The following is a 17,143-nucleotide window of genomic DNA, read 5'->3' on the forward strand; positions in this document are numbered from 1 at the left end:
AAGAATTCACCCCCTTTAATATGACACACCAAGTCATCACTAGTGCACTCAATTGACTTCAGGAGTCACATAATTCATTAAATGCAGATCTGTTTTTGGAGACCCGTGTGTCGTCAAGGTGTTTCAATTGTAGTAAAACTACACCTGCATCTGGAAGGTCCAACTGCTGATAAGTCAGTGTCCTGGCAAAAACTACACCACAAAGACAAAAGAACACTCCAAGCAACTCTGCAAAAAGATTATTGAAAAGCACAAGTCAGGAGAAGGATACAAGAAGATTTCCAAGTCACTGAATATCTCTTGTAGTCCAGTTAAGTCAATCATTGAGAAATGGAAAGAATATTGTGCAGCTGTAAATCTGGCTAGAGCAGGCCATCCTCAAAAACTGAGTGAGCATGCATGAGGAGGACTGGTGAGGGAAGCTGCCACGAGACCTAAGTCAACTCTGGAGGAGTTACAAGCCTCAGTGGCTCAGATGGGATTTACTGCACATACGACAACTGTACCCCAGGTGCTTCACCAGTTGCATCTTCATGAGAGAGTGGCAAAGAGAAAACCACTGTTGAAAAAGATTCACATGATACCTCGGCAAGTGTTTGCCAGAAGGCATGTGGGAGACTCTGAAGTCAGCTGGAAAAAGGTTCTGTGTTCTGATGAAACCAAAATTGACCTATTTGGCCATCAGACTAAGCACTATGTTTGGTGTAAGCCAAACACCACATATCACCAAATTCATACTGTCCCTACTGTGAAACATGGTGTGGTTGCGTCATACTGTGGGGATGCTTCACTGCAGCAGGTCCTGGAAGGCTTCTGAAGGTAGAAGGTCAAATGAATGCAGCAAAATATGGGGAAGTCCTGGAGGAAAACCTAATGCAGTCTGCAAGAGGACTGTCACTTGGGAGATTTGTTTTCCAGCAAGACAATGACCCCAAGCATTAAGCCAAAGCTACACAGGATTGGATTAAAAACAACAGATTTAATGTCCTGGAGTGGCCAAATTTGAGTCTAGGCCTCAATCCAATAGAGAATTTGTGGCTGGACTTAAAGGAGCTGTTCAGTCATGATCCTCATGCAGTCTGACAGAGCTTGAGCAGCTTTGTGAAGAAGAATGGAAAAACATTCCCAAAAAGTCCAGATGTGCAAAGCTGATAGAGACCTATCCACACAGACTCAAGCCTGTAATTGCTGCTGAAGGTGCATTACTAAATATTGACTTGAAGGGTGTGAATACTTATGCAATTAATTATTTTGTGTTTTACATTTGTGATTAACTTAGATCACTTTGTAGAGATCTGTTCTCACTTTGACACAGAAGTGTCTTTTTCTGTTGATCAGTGTCTAAAAAAAACAAATTAAATCCACTGTGATTCAATGTTGTAGATCAATAAAAACAGCCTCCAAGGAGGGGTGAATACTTTTTATAGGCACCGTACATGGACAAGGACCTCTGGAGACCAGACCTGCAGTCTGCGCGCACAAGGCCAGCAATGTGAACTTGGGGATGAAAGACGTCTGTGGTTATCAGGCTGGTGTATGTCCTTGCAAGCTGAAGGCATGAATTCCAGTCAGTTGGCATGCTCAGAGTTCGGGCTGCATGGTCCCACCATTGGTTACTCCGGAGTCAATACTGAAGATTGAAGTCCAATGGTGGATCAGAGGTATGCAAGTCATAGCCTGATGGCCAATGCCTGGAGGCCAGAGGCCAGCCCTGGAGTTGGAGAACTGTCCATGTGTGCAGGGAGAGAGGAAAATGGCTTGTTCATGTTGTTTAGTTGCTGTTGTTGTGCTGTTGTTGCTTCTGTTGTTCTGCTACCGTAGTGGGCCATGCTCCATTGGCAGCAGGATGAGTGGCAATACTTGGCCTTGAGAGCATTGAGAGTGTCCTGACCTGCTGCACTGCTGCCTGGTATGCAAATTGCAAGGAATCTGACTGCAACAACCTGGAACAGATTGTGAAGACTGCTGAGAGAAACACAGGGGTCTCTCTCACCACCCCCCACCCCCCCACCCACCCAGTCCAGGACATACACCAGAAGTGTTGCATTTGCAAAGCCCTTGGTGTTGTCAAGGAAATGTCCCATCTGTTCCACAATCTCTTTGACCTCCTACCATCAGGCAGAAAATACCTCAGTATAAGAACAGGGTCTGTTAGGCTAGGTGACATCTTCTTCCACCAGGCTGTGAGAGTCCTGAGCAACTGGCTACCACTACTTATGACAATGCCAATAACCTTATACTCTTGAATATTTAACTATATATCATATTTGCACTCTATGTCAATGTATGCATTTACAGATATTTTTTACTATCTGTATGTATTATTGTTTAAATATCACTTTCTCTGCTGTATGCGATCTATATACTGCATTTTACATCTTAGTCCCAGAGGAGTGGTGTTTTGTTTGGCTGTATTTACGTGTACAGTTGAATGTCAATAAACTTCAACTTCAACTTGCAAGTTGCCCCTGGCACATCCTTAGCATATGTTGTTTGTTAATGCAAATGATGCATTTCACTGTATATTTTGAAGTCCATGTGATAAATAAATATGATTTTGAACCTGAATTATCATATGCTCCAGCTGAATATTTGAAAAACAGGCAATATATTTACCTCGTGGAATGGAAATGGGCAAAGAATTAATCCATTCTCAGCCTGTTCGCAGCCTGAGTTACCAGACAGAAAGGGTGCTCTTGGATTTAGACCACAAGAGCATGAAACGTATGTAGAATTATGCCAGTCAGATCTGCTCCGCCATTCCATCATGTCTGTTCCCCGTAACCTTTGATGCATGAAGAATCCATCAACCTCCACTTTAAATGTACCCAACAACTTGGCCTCCACAGCCATTTATGGCAATGAATTCCACAGATTCACCACCCACTGGCAAAAGAAATTCCTCCTCATCTTTATTCAAAACAGATGTCCTATTCTGAGGCTGTGTCCTCTGCTCTGACTACTCCACAATAGGAAGCATCCTCTCCACATCCACTTCATCTGGGCTTTTCTATATTTGATAGATTTCAATGAGATCCTCCTCCAGCAAGTACAGTGATTTATGTAATATTTGCCATGACTTGAGGATATCTCAAAGCAATGTGCTTTCTAGTGTGTAAACATGATTACAAGGTAAGGAAGGAGATAGATAAATCATTATGCGATGTCTCACAAGCAACTGTACTAATGACTAAGTAATGTGTTTTAGAGATATTGTTTGAGGAGTAAATGTCGAGCAATTCACTAGAGAGAACTTGACTTCTTTTCCTTGGAATAATATCAGAATTCGAAGTACCATGCCTTCCTTAATATCATCTTTATTGTGGATCATTAAAATGAAATTCTTTCAGTAAAACAAAGATATACATGGCATCAGATATACTGATGAAAGGTCTTGCCCCACAACATCAATTCCTCTCCATAGATGCTGCCTGACCTGCTGAGTTACTCTGACAATTTATTTTTATTATTAATTTTATTTAAAGATACAGCTCAGAGCAGCCCCTATGGCCCAATGAGCCACGCCACCCATTTAGTAACTGACTGCTTGTTACACCATTGGCATTTAGGGAAGTAATGAAAGTCTTCCAGTTCTAGTGATGCTCAGGGCTTCCTTCATTGTATCACTTTTCTCAATTTTCACCACTGTCAGTCACGCGTCCCGGATGGAGACTCAGGAATACCTTCATACTCAGATGTAGAAAGATTCGTCATTACTGTTCCAGTAACAATTTTGTTTTTTTTTCAGTCAGGGTTGGTAGCCCTGAACTGAACTTCCGAACCTGGAGGACTAGTGGACCGCACTTAGTCTAACTTTTGCTTTTTGACCTTTTTGACATGGGTGATCCTACAAGAGCCAAAGCATAAAGCCCTGACTTCAGCCAACATAGCTGTCTGGGTCATTGAGGCACACGCACTTCCAACCACGACACCAGAAACTCATCTATTTAACACTGGTATCACAGGACAATTTACCTATTAACTGCTATGCCCCTGGACTGTCAGAGGAGCACACAGAGGAAACACTGTGTTCATGAGAAGGACATAAAATCCCTTTTACATTTTTGTCTGTGTTTCTCAAGATTTGCAACATCTGCCGAATCTCTTGGACCTCAGAACCACTGAGTGTGGGAGGAGATGTAGAGCAGAGAAGGGTCACATCAGAATAAGTGTTTTCAGCTTCCTTAATTTTACAATGTCAGCATTGGTTGGGATTGCGAGTTCCTAGTGCAAGGTTTGGAATCAGCATTGCCTTTACTAAAAGCCAATGCCAATATTAAGCCAAAGCTGATGCATCCAAGGTTATCAATCAGTCATGAGCTCCATCCTTCATATGACTTCCTCTCTTAGTTACTTGTTCTTATTATAATTGAATTAATTTGTATTTTTAACAAAGTAAATCAATTTGTTGTTTTAAATTGTTTCTATAGATTTGAATATTATTTAGATATTCCTGTTATAATAAGTCATAATAAGACCATTAAAAATAGGAGCAGAATTAGGCCATTTAGCCCATTGTGTCTGCTCCACCATTCAATCATGGCTGGTTTATTTTCTCCTGCCTTCTTTTTGACGTCCTGACAAAACAAGAAGCTATTAACTTACACTTTAAATACACACAATAATTTGACCTCCACAGTTGTCTTTTGGAATGAATTCCACAGATTCACCACCCTCTGGCTAAAGAAATTCCTCTTCATCTTTGCTTTAAAGGGATGTTTCTTTTTCCTGAGGCTGTGCTCTCTGTTCTAGAATCCCCCACTAATGGAAACAATCTTTCCACATCCACTCTGTCTGGGCCTTTCAATATTCGATAGGCTTCAATGAGATCCCACTGATTCATCTGTACTCCAGCAAGTTTTCATTGGTCAAGAATCACTTGATTCTGGCATGGTCCCAGAGGGCTGGAAGATTGCAAATGTCACTCCACAATTGTCACTTTAAGAAGAGAGGAAGGCAAAAGAAAGGAAATTATTGGCCAGTTAGCCTAACATCAATGGTTGGAAATGTGTTGGAGTCTATTATTAAGGATAAGCTTTTGGGGTAGTTGCAGAATAATGATAAAATAAGCCAAAATCAGCATGGTTTCTGTGAAGGGAATTCTTGTTTGACAAACCTGTTAGCGTTCTTCAAGGAAGTAACATGCAGAGTGGACAAAGGAGAGGCAGTGGGTGTCATTTACTTGGATTTTCAGAAGGCCACACATGAGGCTGCTTAACAAGATAAGATCCTATGCTGTTACAAGAAAGATACTGACATGGATAGAGGAAGGGCTGACAGGCAGAAAGCAATGAGTGAGAATAAAGGGGACCTTTTCTGGTTGGCTTCCAGTGTCTAAAGGTGTTCCTCGGGGGTTAGTATTGGGACCATTACTTTTCACATTGTTTCTCAGTGATTTGGATAATGGAATTGATGGCTTTGTGCCAAAATTTATGAATGATACAAAGATAGGTGGGGGGGGGGGGGGTTGGTACTGCTGAGGATTGCAGCAGGACTTAGAAAACTTGGAAGAAAGGACAAAGAAGTGGCAGATGGAATACAATGTTGGCAAATGTATGATAATGCATTTTGGTAAAAGAACAATAGTGTGAACTATTATCTGAATGGGGAGAAGGTTCAAACATCGGAGGGCAGAGGGACTTAAGGGTTCTTGTGCAAGACTCCCAGAAGGTTAATTTACAGGTTGATTCTGTGGTAAAGAAGGCAAATGCAAAGTTGGCATTTATTTCAAGGAGAATAGAATATATAAGCAAAGAGATAATGCTAAGGATTTATAAGACATTAGTCAGGCCTCACTTAAGGTATTGTCAACAGTTTTGGGCCCCATATCTCAGAAATGCTATGCTGTCATTGGAGAGAGTCCAGAGGAGATTCACAACAATTACTCCAGGAATGAAGGGGTTAACATATGAGGAGCATTTGGTAGCTTTGGGCCTGTACTCACTGGAATTTAGAAGAATATTGTGGTGGGGGGGGGGGGGGAAATCTCATTGTAACCTACCGAATATTGAAATGACTAGATAGGGCGGATGTGGAGAGGATGTTTCCTCAGGTAGAGGTATCCGGAACAAGAGAGCACTTTTTAGAACAGAAGTAAAGAGGAATTTTTTAGCCAGAGGGTAGTGAATCAGTGGAGGCCAAGACTGTGGGTGTATTTCAGGCAGAAGTTGATAGTTTCCTATTTGGTCAAGGCATCAAAGGATATGGCATGAAGGCAGGTGTATGAAGTTGAGTCGGATCTGGGATCAACCATGATGGATTGGAAGAGCAGACTTGATGGTTTGAATGGCCTAATTCTGCTCCTATGTCTTATGGTCTTAAGTACAGGCCCAGAGCCTTCAAATACTCATCATACATTAATTCTTTCATTCCTGGGAAATTCCTTCTCATTTCTGTTCTAAAAACATCCCTGTGTTTTAAGACTCTGTCTTCATGTCCGAGAATCTCCCACTACTGGAAACTACACTGAGCACATCTGCAACAAACGCTGTCACAGGAGAGCAGCATCCATCATCAGGGACCCCCACCATCCAGGCCATGCTCTCTTCTCACTGCTGCCATCAGGAAAATGGTACAGGAGCCTCAGAAACCACACAACCAGGTTCAGGAATCAGGATCTTGAACCAGAGGGGATAACTTTATTCAACTTCACTCACCCCAACAGTGATCAGTTTCCACAACTTATGGCTTTACTTTCAGACTCTTCATCTCATGTTCTCGATATTTATTGCTTATTTATTATTTTTTTTATTTTTTTCTCTTTTTGTATTTACTGTGAATGCCTGCAAGAAAATGAATCTCAGGGGTGTATATTGTGATATATATGTACTTTGATAATAAATTTACTTTGAACTTTTGAACATCCTCTCCATATCCACTCTATCTAGTCTTTTCAATATTTGATAGTTTTCAATGAGATCCTTGCTCATTCTTCTAAACCCTAGTGGGTACAGGCTCAGAGCCATCGAACACTCTTCACACATTATCCTTTTCATTCCTAGGATCATTGTCGAAAAACTGCTGGACCCTCTCCAATGCCAGCAAATTCTTACTGAGATAAGGGGCCCAGATTTGCTCACAATACTCCAATGTGGTGTGACCAAATCCTCAGCATTACATGGTTATAGTGGTTACTTTAAAACAACCCAAAATCACTCAGAGGCTGAACAGATGGGAGGTTGTGGGGGAGGGGGTTGATGTGCTCTCCATCCAATAACAAATTTCTAAGATCCAAGAAAGTATGTTTGATCTTTTTTTGAGAAACTAGCAAGTAAGTATTAGAAATACTAAAGTCAAACGTTCTTAAACATATTTAAACAATAAATGAAGTGAAGCGTAGAGAAGCAAACTGAAGGGTCAACAAAAAATATCATTCCTAGCTGCTTCTAAATCCCTGCTCTAGACAGACTAAAAATTGAACTAAAGACAAAGCATGAATACACAATTATACTCTTCACTTCTACCATTCTCCAACCTACGTGACAAATTACACTGGACAACAAAGATTTTGCTTCCTGAATACTTATGGATTTCAGGCTGCTGATCATGAAAATCAACATGAAATTTCCTATCATGCAGCATTTTTTAAAATCACCTGTGCTTGTTATGTCAATTCATAATTCAAGTCAGATATCTGATATCAAGATTAAGGAAGGCATTTTTGTTGGTCCACAAATCAAACAAATCATCAGTAAGTTTCAATAGGTGCATTTAATGTTAGAGATGTACAATATACAGCCTGAAACTCTTTTTCTTCGCAGACAACCACAAAAACAAAGGACTGCCCCAAAGAATGAATGACAGTTAATTATTAGAAACCCAAAGCCCCCCCAACTCCCTCTCCCACATACAAGCAGCAGCAACGCAATGACCCACTCACCCCCACCAGCAAAAAAGCATCAGCACCCTCCACCGAACACTCAAACGAGCAGCAAAGCACCAATAAAGACATGGACTTGCAGTACCCCAAAAACTACTCATACACCCAATAATTCAACAACCTACAGGCTCTCCCTCTCCCTAATAAGGGAAAAAGAGGTGACCCCGTTTCACAGCGAGAGAGGAGACATAACAAACAATTCACTGATGTATGATGTTAAAAGTCTGTTGCATCGCTTTTTGAGTTCTGTGCCCAGAGAGTCAGCACCAAAAAGGCACAGCTCTCCAGGCACACAACACAGAATTTCACTGCTCCCAAAAGTTCTATGTTCTCCTGCAAATCTTCAGTCAGGGGCACCCACCTAGAATCAGCACGTCCCTAGAGCCACGAAATCCCAGAACCCCAAATGTGTGCACGTCTTCCAGGTCACGTCCTTGGAATATCAAAAAACGGCTGTTCATGAGGCCCTGAGAGCAGGTCCCAATCCTGCAAAGTGCCGACGTCAGGTCAGGGTCTTCAAAAGAGCCTCCCACACCCTAAAAAGGAGAAAAAAATGATATCAAAGATAGAAATAAAGCTGTTTCCAAAGATGCAGGCAAGGGAATTGCTGTTCAGCACCATCTTAACTTTGACCTGCCTTCTTCTTGCAATTTGAAGAACTTCTAGAGAGACCAGAGAAAATCACATGAAAGGTATTCAAGAATGTTGGTTAAAATTTTCTTGGCAACTACAGAGCACCAAGTTACATGTAGTTAGTTGCCAACATGTTTCAAGCATACAAAACCATGAAGTGCAATATGTCACTAAAGATTCATCTTCTGCATTCCCATTTAGACTTCTTCCCTGTCAATCTTGATGCTGACAGTGACAAGCATGGTGAAAGGTTTCGCCAGGACATTACAGTCATGAAGAAACAATATCATGGCAAGTGGAATCCATCAATGCTAGCTGAATATTGTTGGACACTTAAACGAGAAGCCATAGACACTGAGTATCAATGAAAATCATCAACAAACATTTTTAGTTGAACTATTGCAAAGTGTCAGCACTATTATGCAATTGAACTTATTATATTCAATAAAAATCAATTTCTTGTTTCTTCAAATTCCTATGTGTAGCAAGTAGTCTAAACTTATATTTGTGTTCATCTTCAAGCGGTCTTTCAGAACCAATAAAAATTCTGAGGGAGCAACATTTTCGATAAAATGTGTTGCCCAGTGTTACCCCTTAGTAAACACATAGGACAGGATATAATACAGAAAACAGATGGCTCCTAGATCCATAATGCTGTGGAGACACTTGCACAGTCTCACAGCTTTCTATGTGCAAACGGACATCGGTACCCTGAATGCCCTCACACTGCATTATGGGAAGCAATTCAAAGAATGCAGATCTCTTGTGCTTCCTTAAACTTTTCTTTGAAGGAAAATTTCTGAACTCTGTCGCAAATATTAATTGGATCTTTTCAGTGCTTCCTAATGAAGCTAAACGTACCATCAGATAGTGGGCATCAGTAGTTTAATTACTTGCCAAGATTGTTCTAGTACTGTGTTGGCTAATCAATGTATTGAACTAATTGGGCAAATCTAAAGTTTAAACAGTTTGTGAAAGGTTTATCCCTTCCTAAATATTAGCTGCTCCAAGAATTAATCCATGTGGCTCCATCCAGAAGAAATTTCAAAGGCATTAAAACCTGGTGAAGCACAAAGAACAATAAAGGGTGCCACGGTGGCGTGGTGGGTAGCACAACACTATTACAGCCAGAAAAAGTGGGATCTCCTAGTAGCCACCCATTTTATTTCCACTTTCCATTCCCATTCCAACATGTCAATCCTCTACTGTCGCGTTGGGGCCACACTCAGGTTGGAGGAGCAACACCTTATATTCTGTCAACCTGATGGCATGAACAACAATTTCTCAAACTTCCAGTAATGCTTCCACCTCCTTCACCATTCCCCATTCCCTTCTTCCTCTCTCACCTTATTTCCTTAACTGCCGATCACATCCCTCTGGTGCTAATCCCCTTTTCTTTTTCCCGTGGCCTTTTGTCTCCCCCTATCAGAGTCATCCTTCTCCAGCCCTGTATCTCTTTGACCAATCAACATCCCAGCTCTTTACTTCACTCCTCCCCACTCCTGGTTTCACCTATCACCATGTGGTTCCTTCTCTTCTCTCCTCACTTCTTACTCGACTCCTCGTCTTTTTTTCCCAGTCCGGTTGAAGCATCTCGGCCTGAAACAGCGACTGTACTCTTTTCTATAGTTGCTGCCTGGCCTGCTGAGTTCCTCCAGCATTTTGTGTGTGGTGCTACTACAGCTCAGGGGGTTTCTGAAGTTTGGAATTCAACTCCAGAGCCGCCTGAAAGGAGTTTGTACACTCTCCCCATGTATGGTTTCTCCCACAGTCCAGAGATGCACCGGTTAGTAGGTCACTGTAAATTGTCCTGTGATTAGGCTAGTGTTAAATTGGGGGTTGCTAGGCAGCGAGTCTCAAAGGGCCGGACTGACCTGTTCCACACTGTATCTCTAAATTTATTTACATAGATGTGGATAGGCCCTTTCATCAATGCAAGCCGCGCCACCCAGCAAACTCCAATTTAACCTTATCCTAGGCACAGGGCAATTTATAATGGCCAATTAACCTACTAACCAGCACGCCTTTGGACTGCGGGAGGAAACTGGAGCACCTGGAGGAAACGCATGCACACACGGGAAGGGAAGTATAGACTCCTTACTGATGACATCAGCATTGAACTCTGAACTCTGACACCCTGAACTATAATTGTGCTGTGCTAACTGCTACACTACCACACAGTGCCTAATAAGTAAATAAATGCCACAAGACAGCAGGAAATATGTTTCGCGTTGATACAGAGCTTATCCGAGCTTGCTGAGCGTTCTCATGACAATCCTCACCAAACAATTGCAGTCCCGGAATTTCTATCACTAAATGATACAACTGAGTAATAAAATCTGATTTCGAAATGTCAATGGTTGTTTCATGGCCGTGCATCGTGTTTTCACTGACATTCGGATCAATAGTCTATATCTTACAAAGGGATTTCAAAGTGGCAAGTGGGCCAGTTTGATACTGAGAGAGAAACCAGATTGTTCAATCAGAGACCCACGTGTGATAACCATGTGCTCAAAGTAGTTAACCAGATCAACTCTCTTTGACTTTGTTAAGAGACATTTCTAACTGACAAATTCCTGAGATTCAAGATTGTTTAATGGCATTTCCAGGACACAAGTATAAAGGAGAACAAAATAATTATTACTCTGGATCTGACGCAGCACAAAAAGAACACAATAAGATAAAGAGCATAATAATAATAATAACAGTAAAAAAACACCATAATAAATATAAAATACATAAAATAGCTTATACATAGATAGTGAAGCCGCCATCGGTCAGGGTTGACCATGGATGTTGCACCCTAACTATCTGGATACCCAGTACAATATGGAGAGCAATCTCTCCCTCTCCATGCAGTGGCCGATCTAATGAACCCAAGAGAATGGCAGAGACCATGTTTGGCTCCAGCAATGTTGCAGGAGTTGCTAGTCAGAATTGAACTGAATGTAGAATTCCCTTAGGGATTCCAGCTGTGGACTTTTCCCTCGGGGTTTACTCCCGAAGCCTTGCCTGTGAGTGGCTGCATCCACAAGGCAGCAGAGGTTTGAGATCAGAGTTTTCCTTCTCCTAGATGAGCTGCCAAACACAGCTGACAAGCCCCATCTGCTCAAAGCAAATAGTTTTAAGGTGCCAGTAACTCATTTTTGCCCCTGGGCCTGTCAGTAGAAATGCTTCTGCTGGGCTTAGTAGCTAAGCCCCACGTGAAAGCCAGGGGCTGGACTTGGTTGCCAAAGGTTATTTGCGGTGTACATCAATGAGAGTATTTAATAGGTAGTGGGAGATTGTCCCCACCACATAGATTAATGTTATGTCTATAAGTGACACTAGGCACAGGAGTTTCGGTACATGAGGTGACTCTGACAGGAAACGATTGAGGGGGTTGGAGGTGTGAGTTAGTGGGTGGAGGTATTGATCAGCCTTACTGCTTGGGAAAAGTAACTGCTTTTGGGTTGGGTTGTCCTGGCATAGCCTCCTGCCTGATGGAAGTGGGAATAACAGTCCATGAGCTGGGTGGGCGGGATCCTTCATGATGTTAAAGGCCTTTTTCCTGCTACCTTTTGGTACATACTGTATGTTCCTGACAGCTGGTGCCACTGTTGCACTGAGCAGTTTTGACTGTCTGTTAGAGAGCCTTCCTGCCCACCACAGTGCAGTTTCTGTACCAAACAGAGGTGCAGCTTGTTTGGATGCTCTCTACTGCGCATACTTGTAGCTTGAGAATGGAGGTGCATGGTCCTTGCATGCAACAAATTTCATAAATTTCATTTCATTAGTCCTCTCAAACATGGCTGAAATGTGAAACGTTTGCCCATCAGTGCCTCTGCTTCACCAGGAGACTAAAGAAATTCTGCATATTCCTGATGAGCCTCACAGTTTTTACAGATGCGCCATCTTACATGGATGCATCACAATTTAGAATGGCAACAGCTCTTTCCAACACCGTAAGAAATTGCAGAGACTTGTGGACACAGCTCAGCACGCAACAGAAAACCAGGCTCCCCTACACTTGCCATAGGCTCAGGAACACTCCACATTAATTTCATAATGTTCCTACCAGTAACATCTGGTCAGGATTTTAATAATGAGTTTATTTTTAATTTCAATATTTAAGGACAACTTTAGCATAACACCAATGACCCAGGTTCGGTTCCAACACTGTCTGTAAAGAGTTTGCACGCTCTCCCTGTGACCATGTGGGTTTCCTCTGGGTATTTTGGTTTCCTCCCACTTTCCAGAGACTTATGGGTAGTAAGTAAGTTGGTCACAGAGGTGCAAATTGAGTAGCATAGGCTCATTGGGCCGGAAAGTTACCACTGCTGTATGTCTGAAATTTTATTAAAATTTAAACTAAAAGTACATACAAAAAACACAAAATACAAAAGTAATTGGGAGATCAGCAACGAGAGGTCAAATTTACATGCTCCTGCTTGCCTGCCATGAACACTGCCTCACTATTTTTGCTCGCATTTGTGCTATTTATTTAATATAATATATATATTTCTTACTGTAATTTATAGTATTTTTATGTATTGCAATATGCTGCTGCCACTAAGCTACAAATTTCACAACAAATGTCAGTTTATGTTAATCCAATCACCAAGAGAGAATCTGCAGATGCTAGAAATCCGAGCATCACGCACAAAATGCTGGAGGAACTCAGCAGTGCCTGTGGAGAAAGAGCACAGTCGACGTTCCAGGCCGAGACCCTTCAGCAGGACTGAAGTCAAAAGATGAGGAGCTGGAGTAAAAGGAGAGAGGGGTGGTGGAGGGAGATACACAGGGTCATAGGTGAAACTGGGGGAGGGGTGAATTAAAAAGTTGGGAAGTTGATTGGTGAAAGAGAAACAGGATTGGAGAAAGGGAAATCTTATAGGAACTAAATTTGAACATCGATTTTTTTAATTTCCGGTAATGCTGCTACCCCTTTTCTTTATTCCTCATTCCATTTCACTCTCTCACCTTGTCTTCCTGCCTGCCTGCCACCTCCCTCTGGTGCTCCTCTTGCTTTTTCTTTCTTCCTTGGACTTCTGTCCTCTCCTATTGGATTCCCCCATCTCCAGCCCTGTATCTCTTTCACCAATCAAATTTCCATCTCTTTACTTTACTCCTCCCTCCCGGTTTCAGCCAGCACCTTGCATTTCTCCCTCCCTTTATCCCAACCTTTTATTCTGACTCCTCATCTTTTCTTTCTCTAGTATCGGCCCAAAACGTCGACTGTAATCTTTTACATAGACGCTGCCAGGCCTGCTGGGTTCCTCCAGCATTTTGTGTGTATTACTCAATTATATTAAACCTGATTCGGATTCCGACTCCGATTTTTTTAATTGAGGACATATCCCAGTAATCAAAGTGGAGGCTGCAGATAAGTATATCCATATTTAGTGCCTAGGAAACATCTAGGATCTGTGCACAGCATGAGCACTCTCACCTCCCATCCATTTGAGAAGAATAATTGAATATCAAACTTGTGACAAGCCAGTCTGTTGGATCATAACTCAATTGGTGAACTAATTGTGGAAGCAGGGCAAGAGTGTAGCTGGTCAGGAAACACTTTAAGTGCATGCGGAATATGAAGTTCACAGTCATTATGGCCACTATCCAGCAGGCTGCTGACAATGCAAGATTTAGCTTACACTGTGCATCATTTTGAATGTGACAATTCACTCTGACAAAGCACAAACTTTGGTGAGGACCGTGAATCTGATCAGGTAACTATTCAAGGTATTGATCATGAAAAGTTTGCTTGCAAGCTATTTATACATTTAGAGCTGCAGATTCAGCACAGAACATGTCTTTCTGACCCAATGAGCTGCACCTCCCAACAACCCACCAACTTCACCCTAAACTAATCACGGCACAACTTACAATGACTAATTAACTTACTAACTGATGCGCTGTGGGAGGAAACTGGAACACCCAGAGAAAACTCACAGGCAGGTGGGAATTCAGACAGATGAGGGGGGATCTCACTGAAACTTATCGAATGTTGAAAGGCCTAGACCAGGGGTCAGCAACCTTTACCACTGAAAGAGCCACTTGGACCCGTTTCCCACAGAAAAGAAAACACTGGGAGCCGCAAAACCCGTTTGACATTTAAAATGAAATAACACTGCATACAACGTTTTGTTTTGCCTTTATGCTATGTATAAATAAACTATAATGTGTTGCATTTATGAAATTGATGAACTCCTGCAGAGAAAACGAAATTACATTTCTGCATGCAACAAAAACATTTTGAACTCCGAAAAAAAGACGTTGGGTTGAAGGTTACTTTTAAGTAAAATACTCAACGTCTATTTGAGTCCTTCTTGTATTTATGAAAAACGCCAAACTTAAATTTGCCGCCAGCAGCAAACCAAAAATAACGTCAGCCAGCTGTCAACCTGAAAAATAAAAGGACTATTTCACTGAACAATGAAAACATATGAATATACGTAAAATAATACGCAATTAAAATATTTATCATACTTCTTCAGGTTGACTTACACCTGACAATGCAGTCGTATTCAGTAGGGATGGATCGATGCTTAGGGGAGTGACCGGGAAGGATAATGTGTTTTTTTCCTCTCTGAACTCACAGAAGCGTTTCCCAAACGATGTTTGCATTGCGATGATTGCAGAATGTAAATACTCCGAATTTATCATGTCGTGACATTGTTTGAACTCTCTCAAATTGGGCAAGTGAGACAATGTGCCTTTCTGTAAATCTCTGGCAAGCAACGTCAACTTGCGCTCGAATGCAAAACATCCTCCAACATGTGCAGGGCTGTACGTCCTTTCCCCTGAAGAGCTGTGTTCAGCGTGTTCAGGTGCACTGTCATGTCTACCATGAAGTGTAGCTTTTCCAGCCACTCTGGCTGTTCCAGCTCAGGAAAGTTGAGCCCTTTGCTGCCCAGGAAAGTTTTCACTTCTTCCAGACGCGTGACAAAGCGTTTCAGCACCTCCCCTCTGGACAGCCAGCGATAAAAACACGTTGTAGCGGTTGCTACACGCAGTCAGTAAACTGCAGTCAAAGATAGCTTTATTCGAACTAAACAGCCTTGCTTTTAAGCCTCCCTCAACCCGCCCCCCATGGGCGCGGATGCTGCAAAAGACACGTACTCACAAACCCCCGTAGGCTATCTCCCTTAGCCTGAACGCTGGCTAATTGTGAGCCGGTTCGGATGTGTCAGGAAATGCGTCGCCACAACGTCTTATTTAGATTGTACAAGATCACCATAATCTTCAAATTTAGATTTACATTTCAAAAACTAACAAACTAACATAAAATACATATTAATTAAATACTGACCATGTAGCGGTGTGCTACACGCAGCGCTAAAATTACGACACGGAGTCGGTAACTGCAGTCGAAGGAAAAAAACTTTATTCGAAATCTTCAGCCTCACTTTTAAGCCTCCCTCAACCTGCCCCCCCCCCCATGGCGCAGAGGCTCCAAAGCTCTGTGCTCGCAAACCCCCGTAGGCTATCTTATTGTGAGTCGGTTCGGATGTGCCAGGAAAAGGGTCGCCACAACCAATTATTTCCCAAAGCAACAGGGAGCCGCAGCACAGACGTAAAAGAGCCACATGTGGCTCCGGAGCCGCGGGTTGCCGACCCCCGGCCTAGACAGAGTAGATGTAGAAAGGATGTTTCCCATGGTGAGGGAGTCTAGGACAAGAGGATAGAAGGGTGCCCTTTCAAAACAGAGATGCGGAGAAATTTCCTTAGCCAGAAGGTGGTGAATTTGTGGAATTTGTTGCCACATGTGGATACTAGGTCGTTGGGTGCATTTAAGGCAGAGATGGATAGGTTCTTGATTGGACATGGCATCAAAGGTTACAGGGAGAAGGCCGGAAACTGGGGTTGAGGAGATGAAGAAAAAAAGAACGGCCATGATTGAATGACGGAGCAGACTCGGTGGGCCAGGAGGCCTGATGCGGATCCTATGTCTTATGGTCTTACAGGAAGAATGAACAAACTTGCTTACAGGTGATGTCGGAATTGAACTCCAAACTCCGATGCCCTTAGCATCGCACTAACTCTATGTGACATCCCAAAATATTAAAGGAAGGAATATTAAAATATGGAGAAACAATGGAGCACAGGACTGCTGAGTCTAATGGCTGGGTTTTACACTTAGCACACTGTGGTTTTATATTTCATACTTGTAATTTGTTGAGCTGAATCGGGCGTGAGAAAGATTTAATTTATAGGAGAGAAGCTCTGTGTGGCGAAAAAAGCAACTACACAGACTAGCCACAAACAGTGAGCTTCCGTGCTGTAATAGTTGAAAACAAAGTGGCTCACTGCTAACCCAGCTTTAATCCCAAAATCAGATCTGTGTAAAAGATAATTATAGGCATAGATCAGCTGAAAAGCCCAAGATGATGGTAGCAGTAAGAAGAAGGAACTGTGGTTTTAACACCTTTTAAAGAACATAGTATATAGAACACTACAGCACAATATAGGCCCTTTGGCCCAATCTTTTATCCTACTCTAAAATCAATTCAACACTTCCCTCCCACATAGACACCATATTTGTTTCATCCATGTGTCTATCTAAGAGTCTCTTCAATGTCCCTAATGTATCTACCTCAACCATCACCCCTGGCAGTGTGTTCCATGCACCAACCGCTTTCTGTAAAA

Source organism: Hypanus sabinus, chromosome 8 (assembly GCF_030144855.1).
Source record: "Hypanus sabinus isolate sHypSab1 chromosome 8, sHypSab1.hap1, whole genome shotgun sequence".
Classification (NCBI taxonomy): Eukaryota; Metazoa; Chordata; class Chondrichthyes; order Myliobatiformes; family Dasyatidae; genus Hypanus; species Hypanus sabinus.